Genomic DNA, 23,214 nt, shown 5'->3' with positions numbered 1-23,214 from the left:
AACACAACTAATTTTAAACTACTACAAAGCTGGAATGTTTAGTTGTTCAATAGTTTCAGTTATGTAAGACTCTGTAGTCCCCCTTTGGGATTTCCTCGTCAGATATGCTGGAGTAGTTTTTCATTTCCTTCTTCAGGTCATTTTACAGGTAAAGAAACTGAGAAAAACAAGGTTAAGTGACTTATCCAGAATGAAGTATCTGTGGCTGAATTCAAACTTATGAAAATGAACAATCTGCCATTTAGTGGCAGAGAATGCTTACTGTCTCTAAAAACTAAAGCAAATGACTTTAAAGATAGCTCAAGGACATAATCTAATAATTACAGAGATCTCAGCAAAGTATGACAAAACAAAGATCCTGAATGTCATATTTCATGAAAATATAGAAGGAAATTTCATTGGCATATAGGAAAATGAGGGCAAAGTAAATATTAATAGAATCCATGATATGATGTCAAAGCAGATCCCCAAGTTTAACCTACAAATATAAAATATAGGCTCACAAATATTAAATAATCAGAATTCAAGAGATTCAAAAGAAGAAAAGTTATAAATAATAGTAGGAACAAAAGTATGAGTCACATAAAATTACTTATCAACAAATAAAAATTTAAAATATGATATACTAAAAAGTAAATGAAATTTAATTATATCTCAAACTATTTATAAAACTATATATACTCCAAAATTTAAAAGTTAGATATCAATAGGGTATCAGATTTTTAATCATTTCTATCTTTTCTGGGACTCACTGATGAAACAGAGTAAATATCCAAGGGCTAGTACCATGGGGAAATCAGACAGATGTTTTCTAAAAATATGCTTTAAAAAATTATTTTAGAGGGACAGCTAGGTAGTGCACTGGATAGAGCATCAGCCCTGAAGTCAGGAGGATCTGAGTTCAAATATGGGCTCAGACACTTAACATTTCCTAGCTGTGTGACCCTGGACAAGTCACTTAATTCCAATTGCCTCAGAGGAAAAAATTATTTAAAAACTGGAGAGGGAAAAAGTAAGAAATATATTAGATGCTTTTTGTTTTGTTGGGTTTTTTCCTTTTTTAGAAGAATCAGGGCACCAAAGGCAGCCAGAGTAATTCATACAAAAAAAAAAAAAAAAAGCGAGAAGAGGGGAAAAACTTTTATCTGAACTTGAAAAGAGAAGTCTAACAAAAGATTTATGAGAAGAAGAACAACAATTAGGAGATCAGAGGTAAAATTGAGCTGAGCAGAAAGATGCTATCAAAGAATACATGTGAGTGAAGATAGAGACAGAGAAGATCATTATAAGCAAAGGAAATTGCAAGTACCTATTGTTGATTGTTTAAAAATATAAATATGATAGGACTTTGTGGAGAGAAATAATTTTGACAATTATAATATTGGAAGTTAACATGAGTAATAAGGAAAGATGTTTAAAATGATTGCATATATATAATATATAAATATATATTATTGCTTGCTTTCTTGGGGAGAGAGGGGATAAAGAAGGAAGGAAGAAAAAAATTGAAACTCAAAATATTACAAAAATGAAGGTTGAAAACTATATCTATATGTATTTGGATATAAAATAATATTGAATTTTTAAAGTTAAAGGATTAAACATACTCATTAAAAGAAATGAAATTGAAGAATAGTTTGCCTTTTTAAAGGTCCTAATAAATTTTACATATAGAAAATAAAATATGAAGAAACACAAAAAGTTTAAAAATTAGGATCATGAAAAAATTTTGTATATACTTTATCTGACTTGATAATAGAGACAATTCTTATTTATGAATGGGTTAAACTAAATGGAATCTATAGTTTCTTGCAATTATGATCTCTTTTAAGCAGCTACACCCAAAGAAAGAACACTGGGAAATGAATATAAACTGCTTGCATTTTTGTTTTTCTTCCCGGGTTATTTATATCTTCTAAATACAATTCTCCCTGTGCAACAAGAGAACTTGTTCAGTTCTGCACACATATATTGTATCTAGGATATACTGTAACCTATTTAACACGTAAAGGACTGCTTGCCATCTGGGGGAGGAGATGGAGAGAGGGAGGGGAAAAATCAGAACAGAAGTGACTGTAAGGGATAATGTTGTAAAAAATTACTCTGGAATAGGTTCTGTCAATAAAAAGTTATTTAAAAAAAAAAAACAAACTATGATCTCTTTTGATTTTTGTGATTCTATGAATCCTAAAAACTAGAAATGGCAATCATGATTTCTGATAAGAACATATAGATATAATTTTTATACTCATATATACATATATATATAGTATACATCTCTTATATATGTGTATAGAAAGAGAAATCGGGCAATAGAGCTACTATAATATGATTTTTTAAAGTACAGAAAATGAAATAGTATTGATGTTAGATATTTTTATGCATAGAATAATATAGGATATTAAAGTACTTAAAGAAAATGTAAACTGAAGTTCACTGACCTGAACACAAGATAATGGAAAGTTAACTTTTTAATGTGTTTTTCAGAATATTCCACATATTTTAAAAAAATTGAATTGAACAAATTGTTGGATTTCAGAAATTTTGAATGGAAATCTTAATGACTACAGTTATTTTAACTATTATATAACATCAAAAATTTTTAATTTGCTAACAAAGATCTCATAAATGCAGAAAGATAGAAATATAAATTATCTGTTTCATAAAACATAGCACAATGAACTAGTACCTGATAAAGGAAACATGAAGCAAAGATACTACTTAAATAAACTATCTAAAAGTTAGTTAAATATAAGTAATAAAAACAATTGTAATGGGCTGAGGCTCGAGTTGATGCACTGAGGTCCCAAGCACATGAGGCTAAATAGTAATTGGACTATACTCTATTAATATATATGCTTGGAGAAAGCATGGCCCCCGCCCACTCTTTGTGTAAGTCCTGATGTGTTGTATAGGAAATGACGATTTTGGTGGGTGGAGGCAGGGGGGATGGAAAGGGAAGCGGAAAGAGAGACTGCTGGCTGGTTTCTTGACACAGCTGCTCAGATTGCTATCGGGACCCCTCTTCTCCTCCGATCCCCCTTCACCTCTGCTAGCTGGCTTCCTGTTGCAGCTGCCCATATTGCTATCACAATCCCTCTTCGCCTCAAAAAGAATAAAGATTGAAGATTTTTCCCTTAACCTGAATTCCTGACTCTGGCTGATTTTAAATACGAGGTCATCATGAACAATAAATAACTACAGTAAAGAAAATAGTGAGATAATATGGTAAAATCCTGGAAGGAGAATATAATTAGTCCTTAGATGAAAATTTCTCTTACTAAATGTATATATTATCAGATGAAAAAATTAGAATTCCAATTAATTAAATGATACTTAAAAGGTCTTAAAGCACAAATGAAGAAAAATTAAGTGACAAAAGGAGAGATTAAATCCAATTGAAAATAAAAGACCCCTGAAATAAACAGAAGAGTGAGCTTAAAAGAAAACAAACAAACCCACAAACTACTGAAAACTATTCTACTACCAACTAGCTATACAACAATGGACAAGTTACTTAAAACTTAAAACTAAACTTTTATTTCTTCAACTATGATAAAAGACTAAATAATTTCTTAGATCCATTTCAACTATAAATTCATAGTTATAATATCTTAAAATCCATAAATCACTGATTAATTTCAGTAATTTAAAGACCATGGAAAACTAAAATGATGGGATGTTTCATGAAAAGAAGAAATTAAAAACAAATGCAGAAGGAGATAAAATTACTATTTATCCTACCACATACTATTTTAGGCCAACAAAATGAAAAACAGAGACTGTATATTACCTCATTATTAAATTCTGAAATTAGCAAAATAGGAGAAAGATTATCTAAACAGGTATGAGAAACAGAAATTAAGCCAACTAAATCTCTTATTGTATCCTAATACAGTACAGTGTCTGGCTTAAGGTGGGAACTTAATGGTTTAAGATTGAACCTAAAGGAGGGGAAAATGATAGATCACAAATTTTACCAATAATTTTTAGCATTTAAAAACAAATAATCCCTATGTTATATAAAGTTTTCTCAAAATATCAAATCTTATTAAAAAAATCTTCCTAAAAGATAATAAGATCTTGAGACTCTAAGAGGAACATAGCAAAGAAAGTTAGCTATCAATCAATATTACTAAAGAATATTGATTCAAAACTAGGTTGAACATTAGCAAAGTGTACTATATCTAAAATGTGTACTAATGATGACGATGTTATTTTCATGCTAGCAATTTGAGATCCATAAAATGGATCATATTAATTACAAAATCACATAATTATATCAACAGATTCAAAAAAGTCTTCAGCAAAATGCAACATTCCTTTGTCTTCTGAAAATGCAAAGAAAGATAAAAAAGGCCTTTCCTTAATGTCCCCAAAAGCATCTAAACCAAGAGTTTAGCATTTATTTCTAATTTTCAAAAATATTGAAAACTCTCTAAAGTGTCAGGGGTGAAACAAAGATGATTACTATCTTTACTGTTTTTGGACAATATAAGAAATTCAAGTTATAGTAATAAAAAAGAAATTAAGAGAATCAACTTAGGAAAAAGAATTTTCACATCATCCCTATTTATAAAAAGTGATAGTTAATTCAGAAAATCTTAGTGAATCAATTATGGTACATCAATTTAATGGAAAATTATTGTGTCATAGGGAAGGTGAAGGCTATGAAAAAATAAATAGAAGTGAATCTTAAATATAGGAAGATTTAGAATCAGGTCTTCCCACTGGTGCATAGTGTAAAGAGTTGCACTCTATGAATATTTTTTCCATTTAAAATAAAGAATCTTTATCCTACCCCATAAAACAAATAAATATGAAGAGTTCAAAAAAATATGCTGATGTATAAAATGATGGAGAATAGAGAAGAAACAAGAACAAAACTAAATTTGGTCAACATTTCAATTTAAAGCACAAGAATTCCCTTCTGTTAATAAAGAGCAAAAGTGGAAAATGGCAAATGTTCTCAATTACATTCACCACTTTAGGCAATTTTGTTTTATATTCTTATGGAATATATGTTTTTGTGGAGGCTTGTTTGAATGTTTGTTAAGAAGTGCCATGTCAATCTAAAATTATCCATAAAAATAAAACAAAATCAAGGAGTTAGAGTAGAAAATACTATTATTTTACAACTTTATCTGTTCTATAGTCAAAGCAATGTTTTAAAAAATGTTTTTAACTCCAGTTCAAGTAGCTTTTAGTGACAACAGGAATTACTAAGGTAGAACTTGGCCCCAACTCACATAGCATTTGTTCTGGAAAGAAAATCATGTTCAAATACAGAAAGAGAGGATTTGCTTTATAAATTAAATTTTGTTTTTAAGTTAGCATTTTCTATTCTTTTCGCATGAGAAGATAGATAAGAGAAAGAAAGAAAAATTGAGAACTGAAAGTGTTCAGTCAAGATCTAAATAATATTTTTCTAGCTTTTCATTTTCTTCAAAAGATATTAGTACATATAGTACAATTCCAGACAAACTAATATTGCATGAAATATTTGTATTAGTATGTATATGAATCAAGTGCCATTTAAATAATTAAAAGTAATAAGGGCAGTATTTTTTATTTATACATTTGAAGCAATAGCTTCAATTTCCTCCCTATCTCTACATGATGTTTGTATGTAAACTTTATTTATTGCAAGGAGATTTGACTCACTATAAAATTTTGGGTTCATTCATAAGGAATTAGCAAATGAAATCTGTTTCATTGAGCATTGTTTAATGACTGGACAACTCCTGGAAACTAACTGTAGAAAGTTTTTCCAAAAGACTTTCTGCTCGAAATTAGGCATGGACCCACACTTAACACCATATACCAAGATAAGATCAAAATGGGTCCATGACCTAGGCATAAAGAACGAGATTATAAATAAATTAGAGGAACATAGAATAGTTTATCTCTCAGACTTGTGGAGGAGAAAGAAATTTGTGACCAAAGATGAACTAGAGATCATTACTGATCACAAAATAGAAAATTTTGATTACTTCAAATTAAAAAGCCTTTGTACAAACAAAACTAATGCAAACAAGATTAGAAGGGAAGCAACAAACTGGGAAAACATCTTCACAGTTAAAGGTTCTGATAAAGGCCTCATTTCCAAAATATATAGAGAACTGACTCAAATTTATAAGAAATCAAGCCATTCTCCAATTGATAAATGGTCAAAGGATATGAATAGACAATTTTCAGAGGATGAAATTAAAACTATTACCACTCATATGAAAGAGTGTTCCAAATCATTATTGATCAGAGAAATGCAAATTAAGACAACTCTGAGATACACTACACACCTGTCAGATTGGCTAAGATGACAGGAAAAAATAATGATGAATGTTGGAGGGGATGCGGGAAAACTGGGACACTAATGCATTGTTGGTGGAGTTGTGAACGAATCCAACCATTCTGGAGAGCAATCTGGAATTATGCCCAAAAAGTTATCAAATTGTGCATACCCTTTGACCCAGCAGTGTTTCTATTGGGCTTATATCCCAAAGAGATACTAAAGAAGGGAAAGGGACCTGTATGTGCCAAAATGTTTGTAGCAACCCTATTTGTAGTGGCTAGAAACTGGAAAATGAATGGATGCCCATCAACTGGAGAATGGCTGGGTAAATTGTGGTATATGAATGTTATGGAATATTATTGTTCTGTAAGAAATGACCAGCAGGATGAATACAGAGAGGACTGGCGAGACTTACATGAACTGATGCTAAGTGAAATGAGCAGAACCAGGAGATCATTATACACTTCGACAACGATATTGTATGAGGACATATTTTGATGGAAGTGGATTTCTTTGACAAAGAGACCTGAGTTTCAATTGATAAATGACGGACAGAAGCAGCTACACCCAAAGAAAGAACACTGGGAAACGAATGTGAACTATCTGCATTTTTGTTTTTCTTCCCGGGTTATTTATACCTTCTGAATCCAATTCTCCCTGTGCAACAAGAGAACTGTTCGGTTCTGCAAACATATATTGTATCTAGGATATACTGCAACATATCCAACATATATAGGACTGCTTGCCATCTAGGGGAGGGGATGGAGGGAGGGAGGGGAAAAATCGGAACAGAAATGAGTGCAAGGGATAATGTTGTAAAAAAAATTACCCTGACATGGATTCTGTCAATATAAAGTAATTATTAAATAAAAATAAAAAAAATTTTAAAAAAGACTTTCTGCTCTACCGATCATCCCTAGAACATTGCCAAGCTAGTTGGTTATCTTTGATGCCCAGTGATGAACTCCTACTTACTACATGATTTTGGACAAGTCATTTGACTTCTAAGCTTCATTTTCCTTTATTGGTAATAAAAATCAATGCCATCAATATCTTTATTCATAACCAATTGCTTTCTTTCAGAGATGTGACTTTTTATTTAAAAATGGATAAATTGATTATAAAAGCATTAAAATAATATGCCATCATCTTACCTAGATTTTTTTTTCTTACTTATTTCATTCACAGAGTTATTTCATATCCTATCCATTTCATTTCAGAAGTCTCTTCTTACCTTTAGTCTTATATTAGAGTCTCTAGTTAACTACATTTTCTTTAAGTTGGGCATTTCTCTTCCATTAATAAAAGACAAATTGGTTTCTTTTAATAGAAAGTTTTCAGCATAATTATAATAATTTATATAACAATCATTATATAGTTATTATTTCACATTTTATATTATACAAGGCAATTTTCTCACCACAGCCTCTTGAAGTAGGCAATCATAGCAGTAACTCAAATTTGCACAGTGCTTTAAGGTTTACAAAGCATTATCTTCATAACAATCATGAAGATAGGTAGCATAATTCTTATTATTCCTATAATGATAAAAAAAAACTGAGCCTCAAGCAATTTAAAATAATTTTCTAGCCAACTAGGGCATATGAAAGACAGGATTCAAATTCAGATTTCCTACATGCAATCTAATGTTCTTTCTTTTACGATCCTATTAATTGATATTCAAATAATTTAAATGGCTTTTTCAAAGTCAGATAATTAATACTTAATTTTTTAAATCAAAACCTATACATCTAAATGCAAACCCCAAACAAAAATTACCCAGAAATATTTGGGAATAAATGATGGAGCCCAATTTTAATAAGAAGTCTAAGATGTACAATTGCATTAACAAAACATTATAACTCATTAATAAAGTAAATTGGAATTCAAACTTACTGTATGATTAAATCTGCTTGTAATTCATGAGTTCAAGGAAGAGAGTTAAATAAAATGTTAATTCATTTCTTGAATCCAAATCTGACTAACAAAATGTGTCTTTTGATTAGTGTATTTGCATAAATAAGAACTTAAAAAGATTTCCTAATAACATGGAGTTAATAGAAAAAATCAAAATGTAAAATGTTATTTTGACATGTGACAATTACCTTTAAGATACTAAAATTCTCCTAAAACTAACAGAAAACATTCATGTGAAATAGGTTATAAATACACATTCCTTTTACATGTTTTGGGCAAAGGTATGTTTTAAGCTATCACATTCTTTATGAATATTTAGTTTTATCCTACAGAAAACTTAGCTATAATGTGTGTAGTATTGTCTATGTAGTGTTTATCCACATGAGTTGTTTAAATGCATCTCATAGGGAAGTAATAATATATATCTGTGGAATCTCATCTATTTCTCAGCAATTTCTTCCTAGAGGAGAGCTGAAGGATCACAAAGCTGGTTATTCTGCTCTGCTCAGAGAGAGGGGTGCCAGACTAGAATTTTATCTATCTACTTCCATAAATATTGCTACTCAAAAGGGGTTTTCTTCAGTTCAAATTGCTCTCCTGACCACAATACCTTAAAGAGGAGAAGATTTAGTTTATAATAAAAGGTTCTATTTCTTTCCACTAAATGGCAGTTACACAAAAAGACCATCATGAGAAGTGAATGAATAATAAATCCATTTATCTGACAGAAAACTAAAATGAGAGAAGCTATCAGATAAGAATTTTCCAGACAATGAACAGAGAAAATGAACCTTCCAACTGAGAAGAAATATCTCAGTTTAACCAAGACAGAAAGTCCCTAATCTCTTCCAAGGGGAAATCCCAAAAAATTTCTATAAAGAAAACTGGATATAAGGGGCATTGTAGAAAATTGGCTTTTCCATATATTTCTGCCTTCAAAGTATCTTTCTCTCCAGATTTCTCTTCAAAGGAAGTTCTCTCTCAAAGCAAGATTTCTCTCTTCAGAGTTCTCATATAAACTCCACCTTTTAAAGAGGCATGCAAGGCCAACTTATAATTCTTTTTACAGAGAAGAGTCATTGATGATTCTTGATGATGCAAATGATCCAAGCTTTATCCCTGTGTAAGCTGTTTACATGTTTTGTCAAGCATTTGGCATAGTGCCTGGTACATAGTAGACCTTAATAAATGTTTATTGACCTGTATCTCCTCCCACAGAATACAGATATTTTGTGAATAGAAACTGTTCATATTTTTGTCATTGTAGCCCTATAACCTAATTTATTATGCTTGGATCTTAACAAATATTTGTTGGATTATATAAATTCTTTAGCAACAATTCTAAACCCCAGAATTTTGGGTCTTATACAAAGAAGTAATTTTAGGCTATAATTTTTCAATCTTGTACACATGGATTTTTTGTCATCATTCAATTCAATCAATTTCAACAAATGTTTATTAGATGTCTATTAAATATTCATATAAAATATTATTTCTGTTCTGAACCATAAAGAAAATACAGACAAAAAGTAAAATATTTGCTGCCCTCTAGAATCTTACATTCTACTGGACTCCTCGATAATGTGACATTCTACCATTAAATCAAATAATTTCAGGAATGTTAATCACCATTGTTATATTTACTGAAAAAATTGAATACATAACACTAAATTCAATAATAAAATGATTTGTTTTGACAACAGAGGGGAGAAGTAATTTTAAATCAATCAATATATATTTATTACTGACAAATTCGTCAACATAAATCCTTATGCCTTGAATACCAAATAATTTTTGATTAGAGATCAATTTTATAAAGCAAAAATGAGACTACCTGAATTTAACTAACAAGTACTAGATCTATTACCATGGCATTTTCTTTTGTTCAGCTAGGTCTTTTTTTAATCCAATGCTTTGGTAAGGACCTTGAGACCAGAGAATTATACAGCCACATCAACATGTGACTATGTCAACCTAAGATAATTTACCTCAGGAAAAGTGACAGTAAATGAAAACCATCTGAAACTTCAGTGAATCACTAAAAATTTGTATCTCAGTCAAGTCTTCAGGAAACATCTTTCTTTCACAGAATTAAATTACCAAAATGCAAATAGGAACCAATGGATAGTAAAACTCAACAGGAAAAACTGTGTTATGGATCCTCCATCAGTTGCCTTGGGCATGGTAAATACTAGATTTAATTGTCTTCTCTTTTGTCTTCCCCAGTCCTATATTCCCTTTTTCTTTAACTTTTCTCTTTTATTGTTCTTTTAACCACTAAAAGGGACTGATCCTAAAAGCATTGTTCTTTTGATTTCGTAGTTATCAAAAATGATATGAATTAAATGGATTCATGAATATCTTGTCAGTCAAGAATAAAATCTTTTTATAATTTGTACTCCAAGCAAAAAATCCAGTCACTACACATGCCACCAAAGACATACACACATACACAAATGTAAATATATATATATATATGTACACTTAGATACACATGCATTTTTCTAGTGGAAAATAATTGTTTTCTTCAGAGTAGAAAGTTAAAATGATGATCAAATTTATTTCTATATTCGTATAACTTGAAAATGATTTGTTATAGGTGGTAGTAAGTTCTCTGCTGCTGAAGGTTTTTAAATAAAGACTGGTCAATCTCCTGTCAAGTATTGTTGTAAAGTAGACTTGCTTAGACATGGATTTACTCTAGATGGTCTCTGAGGCCGCTTCTAACTATGAGCTTCAGTGATTCTGTGAAAATTTCTGCCACTGGACAATATTCATATGAATTAAAAGGAAGAAGGATACCATCTTGTACTTTGAAACTCAAAGGAAATGTCATTTCCATTTGAAGGGTAAAAAATATCTTCTTGCATATCTTAGTTCCATGCCATCCAAATAATATGTTCACATGCAAGAGAAATAAAAGCACTTGTTTTTTATCACAAAGTGGAAGATAAACATTTCTAAAAGTACTTTAAGAGAAAGGACAAATGCAAATTTTTAGAATTGAATAAGACTGATGACTTTTCCCTAAAGTTTTTTTTGTCAATAATCAATCATATACATATATAAATGTATTTATGTATACATATTATATATATATGTATGTATGTATATACATATATGTGTGTATATATATATATGTATATATATATATAATCTGCTAGCATTGCTATATCCACTGACTACAAATTTCTGACTTTCTTCACTCTGAAGTCGAAAGAGGAAATTTCTCAAGGTCTGCTTAGTGATTTTTAGTGATGGTGAGCTCAATTGTTGCTCTTTATGGCTCATAATCCCAAACCACAATGAATTTATTAAATGACAGACTTGGTTGTGCCCTGAGTTTTGTAAGTTTCCTTGATGGTCAGAATGACTGGGTCACAGACAAATAAAAAAGTCTCACATGAATGCAAAGCAAAGTGCCCAGATGTTAGTTAGCTGTCCTTTATTCCAATTAATCCTTGTTCTTCTTCAAGCCCACATTATTCCATGAACAATTATTTTCAGTGTCAATTATCTGAGCTATTCTTCTAACATTGTTTATTTGCTCTACAGTTTCAATTAGTCTTCTGTGAAAACAGTTTGTAGCTCATATTTATTAGTTAAATTAGTGTCCTAAAACAAACTGGCAAGATCTGGTATTTTTTTTCTCTAAAAAATCAGGGAATAAGATGATGTTTTATCTTTTTTTTTTTTCTCAATCAAAAAACAGTCTTGTGCCAGTGTTACATAAAGCAAAAATGATGGAAGTATAAGACATTTGGGTATGGCCTATAGAATTTCAGGATTAGAAGGGACCTTAGAGATCTTCTACTCAAATCCTTCATATTATAGGTGAGAAAACTGAACTTGAAAGAGATTAAGTAAATATTTCATAGTCAAGTACTAATAAAATGTTCTAAAGGAAAAGTAGCATGTTTATATAGTTAAATGATGATTCCTATGTGAATAAATGGGATTTAAATACAGTGGGGAAAAAAGAAAATCAAGGCAAAATATCACTTCAGGACTCTGTGTCTCCAGATTACAGGCTCACCTAACAATTTCCTTTGTGAATCATCCTGTTTAAGAAGCTCACTAACTCCCCAAAGGAAGGATATTTGAGAGTTCTCTTTTATAAGCTTATCTTACACTTGGAGGAAGGTTATCTACTTGAGAGCCAGTATGGTTTCAGAAAGGGCTGAGGAACAGCAGGTATGGTGTTGGCTGCCCAATAATTCCAGGAAAAATACCAAGAGCATTTCTAGATCTGACAAAAGCCTTTGAAACTGGTAGTCATGAGATCTTTTGGAAAATTATGTCAAAATTTGTTTGCCCAGAGAAATTCATCAGTATAATACATCAATTTCATAATGGCGTGCTTGTCCAGGCTCTGGACAATGGACACTCTAAAGCTTTCTCAGTCACCAATGGAGTGAAACAAGGCAATGTGCTTGCTCCCATGCTTTTTGTTTTCAGTCATATTGTCAAACATGAGAACAAACATGACATTATAGTCAGCCTTAACATAGATAGTAAATTCTTCAACTTGAAAGATCTACAAGCCAAAACTAAAGTAGAAGGAGAATTAGTGCATGATTTTTTGTTTGTAGATGATGGTGCACTCAATACAGCCTCTGAAACCGAGAGGCAACAAGTTATGGATTGATTCTCTGCTGCTTGTGATAATTTTGGCCTAACAATTAACACCAAGAAAAACCACGGGTACTCCATCAGCCAGCACTACACCATCAGTTATAGCAAATGGAGAAGTTTTGAATGCTGTGGATAAATTCGATTACCTTGGCAATATGCTTTCCAGGGATGTCCACATTAATCATGAGGCTGACTCATGCATTGTCAGAGCTAGCTCAGTATTTGAGAAGCTCCAAAGGACAATGTGGAGAGGAGAGGTGATTATTAAACTGAAGATCTATAAAGCCATTGTGCTGACTTTATTATTGTATGCCTGTGAAATCTGGACAATATACCAGCACCATCCTAGGAAGTGAACTGAATCACTTTCATTTGAATTGTCTTAGAAAGATTCTGACAAAATAAGACACCAGACTCCAATGTCCTTTCTTGAACTAAATTGCCAAGCATTAAAACTCTACTACAGAGAGAGCAACTCCATTGGGCTGGCCACATTGTTCAAAATGCCAAATGCATACTTGTCAAAAAAAGACTATCTTATGGTAAACTCACACAGGGCAAGTGCTTACAAGGTGATCAGAAAAAGCTACACAAGGACCTCTCAAGTTCTCTCTTGAGAACTTTAGAATTGACTGTGTGACATGGTATGCACAGGCTCAGGACCACCCAGCATGGCGTGCCCTCATCAGAGAAGATATTGTGCTCTGAGAGCAAAGCTCTGCCACAGGGCAGAGACTTATAGTCCCTATGAACATTTGGTGCACATAACTTGAAAATATATGCACCAAATGTTCATAGGGACTATAAGTCTCTGCCCTATGGCAGAGCATTCTGAACTCATATTGGTCTGATCAGCCATAGTCAGATACGCTAACTTGGTTAACATAGTGATATCATTTTGATCATATTCGAGAATGAAGGACAATATCCAAAGCAATTCCAAGTGTCAATTTACAAAGAAAAATGGTCATTTGGGGACCTTCTATTCAGAGGAGAAATATATAAATAATTTTCAAAATTATCTGTATTTTCATTTATTATTCATCCTTCCAGATCTAGATCTAAGTATATGAAGCTTAAGTTAAACTATCTCCTCCCCTTATCTGACTTAAACATTTATAATATCACCAAAAATTGTCCACTTTAGTCATGATATACATTATATTTCAATCTTTTCATCTGAAAATTAAGGGCAAAACTATAGTCTGAATTAAAACGAAATTATCATATGGTAAAGCATAAGATATTATTAAGTTGATATACATTGTTTTCTTCAAGAGTTGGGAGGGGAGAAGGCAGTGAGACTCAAGTGACCTAATAACAGAATTTGTAAATATCTAAGACAGAGCTTGACATGATCATCCTAATTCCAAGACTGACTCTTAAATTTGTGCTGAGAGAAATTATTATTAATACACCAGTGATTTGTGGAGATCCAGGGTTCCCCCTTTTTCTAATGTTCTGATTTCAAAAGATCAGTTTTTTGAGGGACATCACTAATAATGAAATTAGACTAACTTTCTTGTTCATATCCTACTCGGGTTAGGAAACTATTGTGCTCTACTCAGGTTTGGGTAGAGATAAATTCTTTGAATAAATTGCCCAAGGCTGAAAGTAATGGATATAAAGTAAATGATATAATCAAAATTCATTTGAATGTTCATTCTCTCATTGTAATGTTCATTCTCTCATTAATTATTAACTTATCAGAATAGATTGCTACATTCAGGAATACCCATCTTCCAGTGGGCATATAAACCATGAACCTGCCATCATGATGATCTTTGGTCTAAGAGAGATAAGTAAAATGACCATCTTTTTATTAATAACCATTCTGGAACTATTAATAAAATGGTTGTTATCCAACAATTTTATCTCTTAAACCTTCTTAAATACCAAAATGTCCTGAAACAAAGTGACAAGATCTAGTATCTTATCTCTAAAAAAAATCAGAGAATAAGATGAGTGAAAGAGATCCCCAAAGTGAGAGTTACCAACTAGCCCTTTCCTGCCTTTCCAATCTTCTTACACTTTATTCCTTTCTATGTACTTTATTACTTAGTAATAATACCCTCTATGCCATTTCTCATACAAATTTTCTTAACAGTCACCCATATATAGAATTCTCTCCCTTCTCACTTTCATCTCCCATTTTCCTTGGTTTCTTTCAAATCCAAGCTAAAAAACCTACCCTCTGCAAGACATGCCTTTTTAATGCTATTGCCTTCCTTCTGAGATTACCTCCAATTTAAGTTGGAGATGACTTATTCGTTCAAATGTTTATATCTTTTTTCCCATTAGACTGGGAATTCTTTTTACATCTTTTCTCTGTATCCTCAGCATTTAGTGTATGTGGTGTTTTTCTTCTTTAAAATATAATGGTTCTCTCTGGGAGCAGGTTTCTTGGGAAGGTTTTCTGGAAGCAGCCTTAGTTTCAATTAAGAGTAATAATTACCCCAAATGCAGCCAGGTGTTAAAAGTTCAGATCTTATATTGCTTCCTCCAAAATAGCCTGGTTAGTTTTTCTTAGAGGCCTATCTTTCTGCTTGGTTCCAAGAGCTCTTGCAGTTCCTTTGCCTCTACTTTCTTCAGCCTCCAGGCAGCACCAAGGTAAAAGTTGTAATGAATCTTTCTTGCTTCCAAGAGAGGGCTTCTTGCTGAACTCACTTGATGCTCCCCTCTCAATCTTTTCAGCTGAACTCACTTGACTGACTCACTGAAGCTCTATTTATGCTCCTTCTCTGAGAGAGTGGGATTATGGGATCCGAGGGTGGGATTATGGGTTTCCTCCCAGAGTGCTCTCTGGCCCTAAGAACTTCTTGCTTATATGAGCTCTCTAAAGGGGTGAACACAAGCATTGTTTCTCAGTTCCACTAGTACCTTGTTTCTTCTGGCCCATAACATCTCTTTGTAAGATCAGATCAATGATACTGAACCATGCTAAATTAGATAATTATTGTCTCTATCAACTCTAATGACTTAACAGTTTGTAAGGATTCCAACAAATGTAGTACCTAGTATACAGTAAATTTTTTAAAAATTCTTGTTGAGCAATTGATAAAAGCACAGGAGTAGAATTCATGTCTCCAAAAATTATAATCACCACACACTTATGTGCACATAGACACAGAGACTCCTGAATATGTATTTGGAATCTATCCTCCATTTGCTTAGAATATTGGAGTTTTCAGCAGATTATATGAAATAAGAAACAAAGCAGAGTGACCAAAAGTCAAATTATTCATTGTTGGGCAGAATTCTCCTAGCCTCGCTTGCAAACCCACGAAAGGTCAAAAGATAGGAATTCAAGTCTTGTTTCTACCAATTAATATGGCTAACATCTAAATATAGCTTTAAGCAAGTCATTGCCTCTGAGTTTTCACACATTTACCTTACCAAATGGGAACTTCACTACCTGTCCTACTGGGTTGTACCAAATGTGGTAATATATATAGAAAGCACTATGGAAATGTAAGCTGATATTTGTATTATTACCCTTATGCTAGTTGCTTTCCTAATATCAAATCTTTCTGCAGAAGAATCTACCAGAAATAAATCAAAGTTTAATTTATAGAGAGAGACACTGGCATCATTAAATCATCTGAAAACATTGGCATCTTGTGGTAAACCAAATGATAATAAATGACCAAAATGAATAAAGGATATGCCATGAATTAACATAAATCTGTGCCTCACATAGTGTTACCCATATACTCAATGAGTGTGTGTTGAATGCAACTGAACTGGATACATGTTTACTACTTAATATTTATTCACTTCCATCAAATCCTTATTCTGATGCTTCTCTATGATATAGAAGTTCTCAAACTCCATTACTGGAATGTAAATTCAGACAGGTCTTAATGACTTTGTGTTCCCAGAATTTTGCAAGGCAGCACGAGGGGGGAGCTGTTCTACCCAAAATAAATATATGCTAAAGATGACAATTGAAAGTATGGTCTCTTTCTTCAATTAACCTACAAGCTCAATGGAGAAGCAAAATTTGAATATAATTCACAGGCCCAAAATGTATGCACAAATTATTGTAGAGTGGAGTTATATGGCTTCAGGGAGAGAAATTATTGGAGAAAGTAAGATATAAGTTGGATCTTGAAAAGTAGCAATATTTATGGAAAGAATACAGAAAAACAATTTAAGAGTCAAACTGTATAACAATGGAGATAGGACTTAACTTTTCTGGTCTTTAGTTTCTTTATTTGTAAAACTAGTTTACCAAACCAGATGATTTTGAAAGTTCTTTTCGGGTCTCTTCAGAATTTTTACCACACAAGCTATTTGGGAGGAAAGTACTTCATAAATCATAAAAAAAACTATATACCTGTAAGCTTTTATAATGATCATAAAAAATAAGAGATAAACTAATTGAAATTTAATTTGCCATCACAATAGAATATAAGCTCCCAGATGTGAGAAATTATTAATTCATCTTATAGAGAGCCCAAAATCATATCAAACATGGATCATTAATACAAGTGCTTTCAATGATAAAAATCAATCAGAATGATAATTAGTATTTCAAAGACCCATATTATGACAGATGGTATACAGAACATTAAGTCTTTGTCCTTTCGGAGTCTAATTCTAATATTGTACTTTGGATTAAAGAGCTTAACCCAAAAGGTGAAGAAGGCATTTAAAAATTCTATGAGGATTTGAGAATATTTTTGCAAAGGTTGGCAGGGAGGATAAAAGGAGTAACAAAAGTTTATAAAACCCTAAAGATTATTCAACTTGCAGTATTTATTTTTTTGAGAGAAAACCTAAGGGAAAATGATTTTATATTATTTCATAAAACAAAAGAAATTTAATTATCTGTATAAAAGCCTTTCTTTTAATTAAAAAAGCACCTGGTTTTTTACAAGATAAAAGGAACATTTCAATTATTTGAATTTTTTTTCAATTACCATCTACTTGCCAAACTAGTCAAAGAAATTGCTGATGCTCCACATAAACTAATTGTGCCATGTGGGCACCAGCACAGTCCTTCTTAATTGCTCCCACTCTTAATTTTTTTCCCCTTAGTACAATTTTATTTCCTGTGGGTCTTTCATACATCAGGCTAACTCCCTGATGAGCCTTGCTATTCCTTCCAGACTTTTTAATTCTGGTAAAGCATTTAGCTCTGCAGGATCTTTGATGCTAGGAAACATTTGACTTGTCAACACTGAGTACACACAACAAAAACCCCCACCAGAGCAGAAAGCAAAATCATCCTGGATAAATACTGTAGGAATGACTTCTAAGATAAAAGAAATATAAAAGAGTTCATACTGAAGAGGGGAAAAAAAAGAAGCAATTACTATGTAAAACATCAGAGAAACACCAACAAAGTGACAGTCACCTCCAGGTGTCTGCATTAAGGACTTTTTGAAAACTGAACTAGAGTTTATAAATGAAAGAACAGAAGGTAGAATACCTAAAAGAGAAAGAGATCAAGTAATATGTAAATCAAAATATGGAAATATATTCAAATGAATGTAACAAAAGGTACTTTGTGACAATTAACCTGAAAGCTAATCTAGGACTCATAACAAACCATTATATTAGCCCTGGATTTACATTTTTTTAAAAAATTGAAACAAATGATGTGAATTTCAAACCTGTAAAATACTGGTAAAATAGAACTGCCTCCCTCCATTTTGTACAATATTAGAATTACAGTGAACTTAATCTGTCATGCTAAAGTTTTAATGTAAAAAGTCAAATTTCAATGATTTTTAAAATCCATTTAATTTTAAGCAACCCGAGAATATAATCAAACTATTTGACATATGAATTTACTTTCTTCTCAGTCTCATACTTTGGACTACATATATATCCGCTCTATTCCAGGAACTTGGAACAAGTAATATGTATTTACAACTTTATTATTTATGATAGTTTTTTTCATAAACAAAAAGGTAGAATGATGTCATTTAATCTTATAATGTGGCCATTTTAATAAATGAACCAGGTGGTTTTTTCCCCCTATAATGTGAAGAAATTAAAAAAGAGAGGTACAATCAATTTTTTTCAATAATAATAATCATTTACATTCATGTAGCACTTTATCTTTCATAATGTACTTTCTTTACATTACCTCCTTTGATGTGTAGACACCCTCTTATTCTCTATCTTTCAAAGAGTTTTCTGACTACTCAAGGAAAAATATCTTTTAGGAAACAATCAAAAATGTGTAAGGTATAATTTCATGGATTATTCATTTAACTGAAGTACAGCAACAGGTAATGAAATCTTTCCTTCACAAGGACAAGGAATGTAAAGTTAAAAGCAGATTTTCTTCACTTGCTGCAATGTCATCAATCACCAAGGGAAGGTAGCAAAGATAATTCAGATTTGTGAAAGAAAATGAAAAATTCACCATGTAAAGAGAGGTCAAAGTTGACACTTCCACTCCTGCAACCTGGAGTAGAAGATCTGAACAATTCAAATACAATAAATATGAATACATATGACATATTAACTGAAACACTGATTTCCAATATACTTAAAAGCATGATCATTGATGCAGAATTAAAGGGAAATAGGACCACATAAAAGATTATATGCATACATATTTAACATATATAGGACTGCTTGCCATCTTGGGGGGGGGGGGGGTTTGAGGGAGGGAGGAGAAAAAAACGAAACATAAGCGAGTGCAAGGGATAATGTTGTAAAAAATTACCCTGGCATGGATTCTGTCAATACAAAGTTATTATTAAATAAAATAAAATTTTTTAAAAAGGTTATATGCATGCATTCATTTGGGTCAAAATGAAAAATTATGGTTTATATGGCCTCTAAAGTAGTTACTAAATTAATATCAGGTTCAGTGCAAACACTCACACTGGAAAAATTGGGACAAATATCCCTATATGTTATCTTATCCTTCCCTTAGCACATTGTAAATCCTTAGCAAACACTTTTTCATTCATTCATTCCTGAGTCATTCTTTATTTTAAAAAAATTATAGTAACAATAAAGGAAGGGATCAAGAAACTTCAGTTCCAAGAAATCAAGAATAATCAGGATTAATCAGTTGGGCCACATCAGAGTTCAAGTGTTAAAAAAATTTTGTTCAATTAATACTAATCAGAGTTTGGATTTCAATTAGGAACAAAACATGCATTTCTATAATCTGAATTTAAGTATTATTATGACCTTGTAAAATGACTTATTATGTGTGGCAGGTAAAGGAGAGGGAGTTGGAATCAATGACTACTGAAGTATCATTTCACTCAAGATTATATTGAAATTATTTTTAAATGTGTCCCATCTTTTCAATTAACTTATGTTTTTATCATGTGTTTCTTTGCACATCCAGAACCTAACATAATGTTTTATACTTTGTATTCAATAAAAGATGGTAATAATGAAAAGGAAGATATTAGTGTGATTATTTATACTTTTCAAATAAATGCATTGATTTTGTTTGCCAACCAATATTTCTCAGATTCAGGAGGGATACAAACAACAGAGAGGTTCTGTGATTCTTTGGTTGGTGTTTACATTAACTGTTTTCACTTGGCAACACTACAAAATGGATTTAAGCATATCTGATGTATTCTTTCTTCAATCAATGCTCAAAGATTTAAATATTTTCATCTTTTAAACTAGGTAAAATGGCAGTTATGTTTTATATTTACCTTACAATGTGGACCAGGACCCAGGATCTGATTTACCAGCCATAAAACTAGGTATAAGTGAAGCAGAATAGGGATCAAGAGCCTAATCCCTTCTCCATAGACCCCTTTGCTACACTTGAAGTAAAATATCAATAGGAACAGCAACATGGACAATAAATGATCATTGATTTGTTATTCAAAGCTATATCTAGGCATTTTTATCTAAGCAGCATGTAATTATGTCAAGTGATCCAAATGGAAGTCTGGATACCTGGACTTGATTTCTTACTTCACCCCTTACTTTCTGTCTTTTATAAATCATTTTACTTCTCAGAAGATCAGGATTCCTCATATGCAAAATGTGGACAATAACTCTTGTACTATATATTTCACAGAGTTATTGTGGAGAAAGTACGTTGTAAACTTTAACCAACAACATTTTCTTATAACTATTGTGAAGGTACAGTTCTAATTCTAGCTTTGTCATCAATGCATAATGTCTCCCTTCCCTCTTGGGGCCTCTGTTTACTTCTCTTTAATGAAGAACTTGGAATTCAAAGTTCTCCTAAGTCATTTTTAGTTCTAGTGTTCTATGATGCCAAAAGTCAAAATATGATCTTTCACTATTCCTTTCCTTTGTTGCAAAACTTCTCTAAAAGTGGGGTCAAGTTACCAACACCCCATGAGACATTTAGATCATGTCTCAATCAATCTCTGTAAGATCTTAAATACAATGCTAAAAGGCCTTGCTTGAACGATTTTGTTGTTGCTCAATTATTTTCTCTGACTCTTTGTAACCCCATTTGGGGTTTTCTTGTCAAAAACACTGGCATAGTTTGCCATTTCCTTCTCCAACTCATTGTACAGATCAGGAAACTGAGGCAAGTTACTTGCCCAGGGTCATGCAGTTAAGTCCATTTCTGAAGCCAGATTTAAATTCACAAAGATGAGTCTGCCTGAGTTCAGGTATAGCAGATATTTACTGAACCACCTAGCAGCATTCCCAGAATGATACTGCTCAAGAACTGGAAGCACATTACTTATGCCAAGGATCAAGGATAAATTATTAAGTGAGCTTTAAAAAAAAAGAATAGACTTCCAGAAACTGGAACAAATATAACTTTTCAATACATCTCAAAAGTCGCCATATGAGAAGAAAAGGAAAATCAGAGATTAAATAGTTTAAATTTTTATTAACTTCTCATGACCTATAAAATTCTCCTTTTATAATGACATCTTCACAATATTGTTTCCATCCAGCTTTTGAGCATTATTTTATATTATATGCTTTATATTATATCCTTTTATGTTTGAATTTAAAATAGCTTATTAACAATTCCCCAAATGGAATACTCCAACTCCCAAATCCCAATAGTTTGTATACTCTATTCTCCATTCCTGGATCTGTTGTTTCATTCTCATCTTTCCTTTCTCTCATTTTCAGTTATAACCCAGTTCTAACTCCCAGTTTAGGTCATGACTTCCCGCCTTTCTTGCACTTTTACCATTACCACCCAATTCAATGTTTTATACTACTTCAAAATTTATCTTCCTTGTAAGTATATCCAACTATGTCATTCTGCCCAAAACTCTGAAATGATTCCCAATTGCCTTCTGAATAACAAATTTCTTTGCTGACATTCAATGATTTCTACAACTCAGTAGTGCTTAACCTTTTTAGATTTATCTCATCCTACTCTTTTTCATGAATAGCCTTACTAGACTACTCATTGTTCTTGAATATCTTTATTCTATTTTTCCACCTTTACTCATTTTTATTCCAGATATCTTAAACAACTTATTTCTCATAAACTGTTCAGTTGTTTTAGACATATCCAACCCTTTGTGATGGCATTTGAGGTTTTCTTGGCAAAGATCTAGAGAGATTTTCTATTTCCTTCTCTCTTTTCAAGTGTTAGTTATCTTAAAATGTTACATTACAAGTTATCTTCCTCAGCTCTTTTTACAGATGAGGAGCTGAGAGACAAATAGGTTTAAGTAACTCGTCCATGGTGACATAGCTATTAAGTATCAAAGAAGTCTTTCTGACTCCAGGTACAGCATTCTATCCACTGAACCACCTCACTGCCCATTTCTCATTTATAATTGTTGAAATCCTATTCTTTCTTTAAGACTTAGTTTAAGTTTACCTTCTCCTCCATAAAGTCTTCCCTTATTATCCAAGCTGGAAATCACCTTTCCTTCTTTTCATTTTGCATAGTGCTTTCCTAGGATCATAGATTTAGAGGAAGAAATTGAAGGTTATTTAGCCCAGCATTCTCATTTTATGCATGAAGAAATTGGGGTTCAATGAGATGAAGTGATTTGTAAGGTCATACAATATGTAAATAGAAGGCTCAGGTCCCCTAATGCTAAATCCAGTTATCTTTCCCTACACTAGAGGTTTTCAATGGATCTCTCTGATGGGCTGGTAAAAGAACCCTTCTAAGATAATTTTAAATACATAAGATACAATAACTAGGATTACTAAGAAAATCAATTATATTTAAAAACAATCATAAAAAAATTTTTAAAAGAAGTTCCTGGACCTATCTTCCCTAGATCTGTTCTCTTTACATTCTATTAATGCTCTCTTTTGTTAGCTAATAATCACATAGAATATTTGTTTTTCCAGTTTCATTGCAATGATGAGAGCTCATACAGTTACTTGGTTAGTTTCAACTATGAAAACCTAGATACAGTAGTGCTACCACAAATCAAAAGCTGACTCAGCTTCAAATA

General features: G+C 32.1%; 1 protein-coding gene across 1 annotated transcript in view; it reads right to left on the bottom strand.

Moving 5' to 3' along the window:
* The window catches only part of LOC127547394 (cyclic nucleotide-binding domain-containing protein 1-like), a 311,530-nt gene that overhangs the window by 191,179 nt on the left and 97,137 nt on the right, over window positions 1–23,214 (bottom strand). The window lies entirely within an intron of this gene.

The sequence above is a fragment of the Antechinus flavipes genome, chromosome 1 (assembly GCF_016432865.1).
Source record: "Antechinus flavipes isolate AdamAnt ecotype Samford, QLD, Australia chromosome 1, AdamAnt_v2, whole genome shotgun sequence".
NCBI classification, from domain to species: Eukaryota; Metazoa; Chordata; class Mammalia; order Dasyuromorphia; family Dasyuridae; genus Antechinus; species Antechinus flavipes.
Note: the sequence above shows the minus strand (reverse complement) of the source record. Positions and strands in the feature narration are given on the sequence as shown.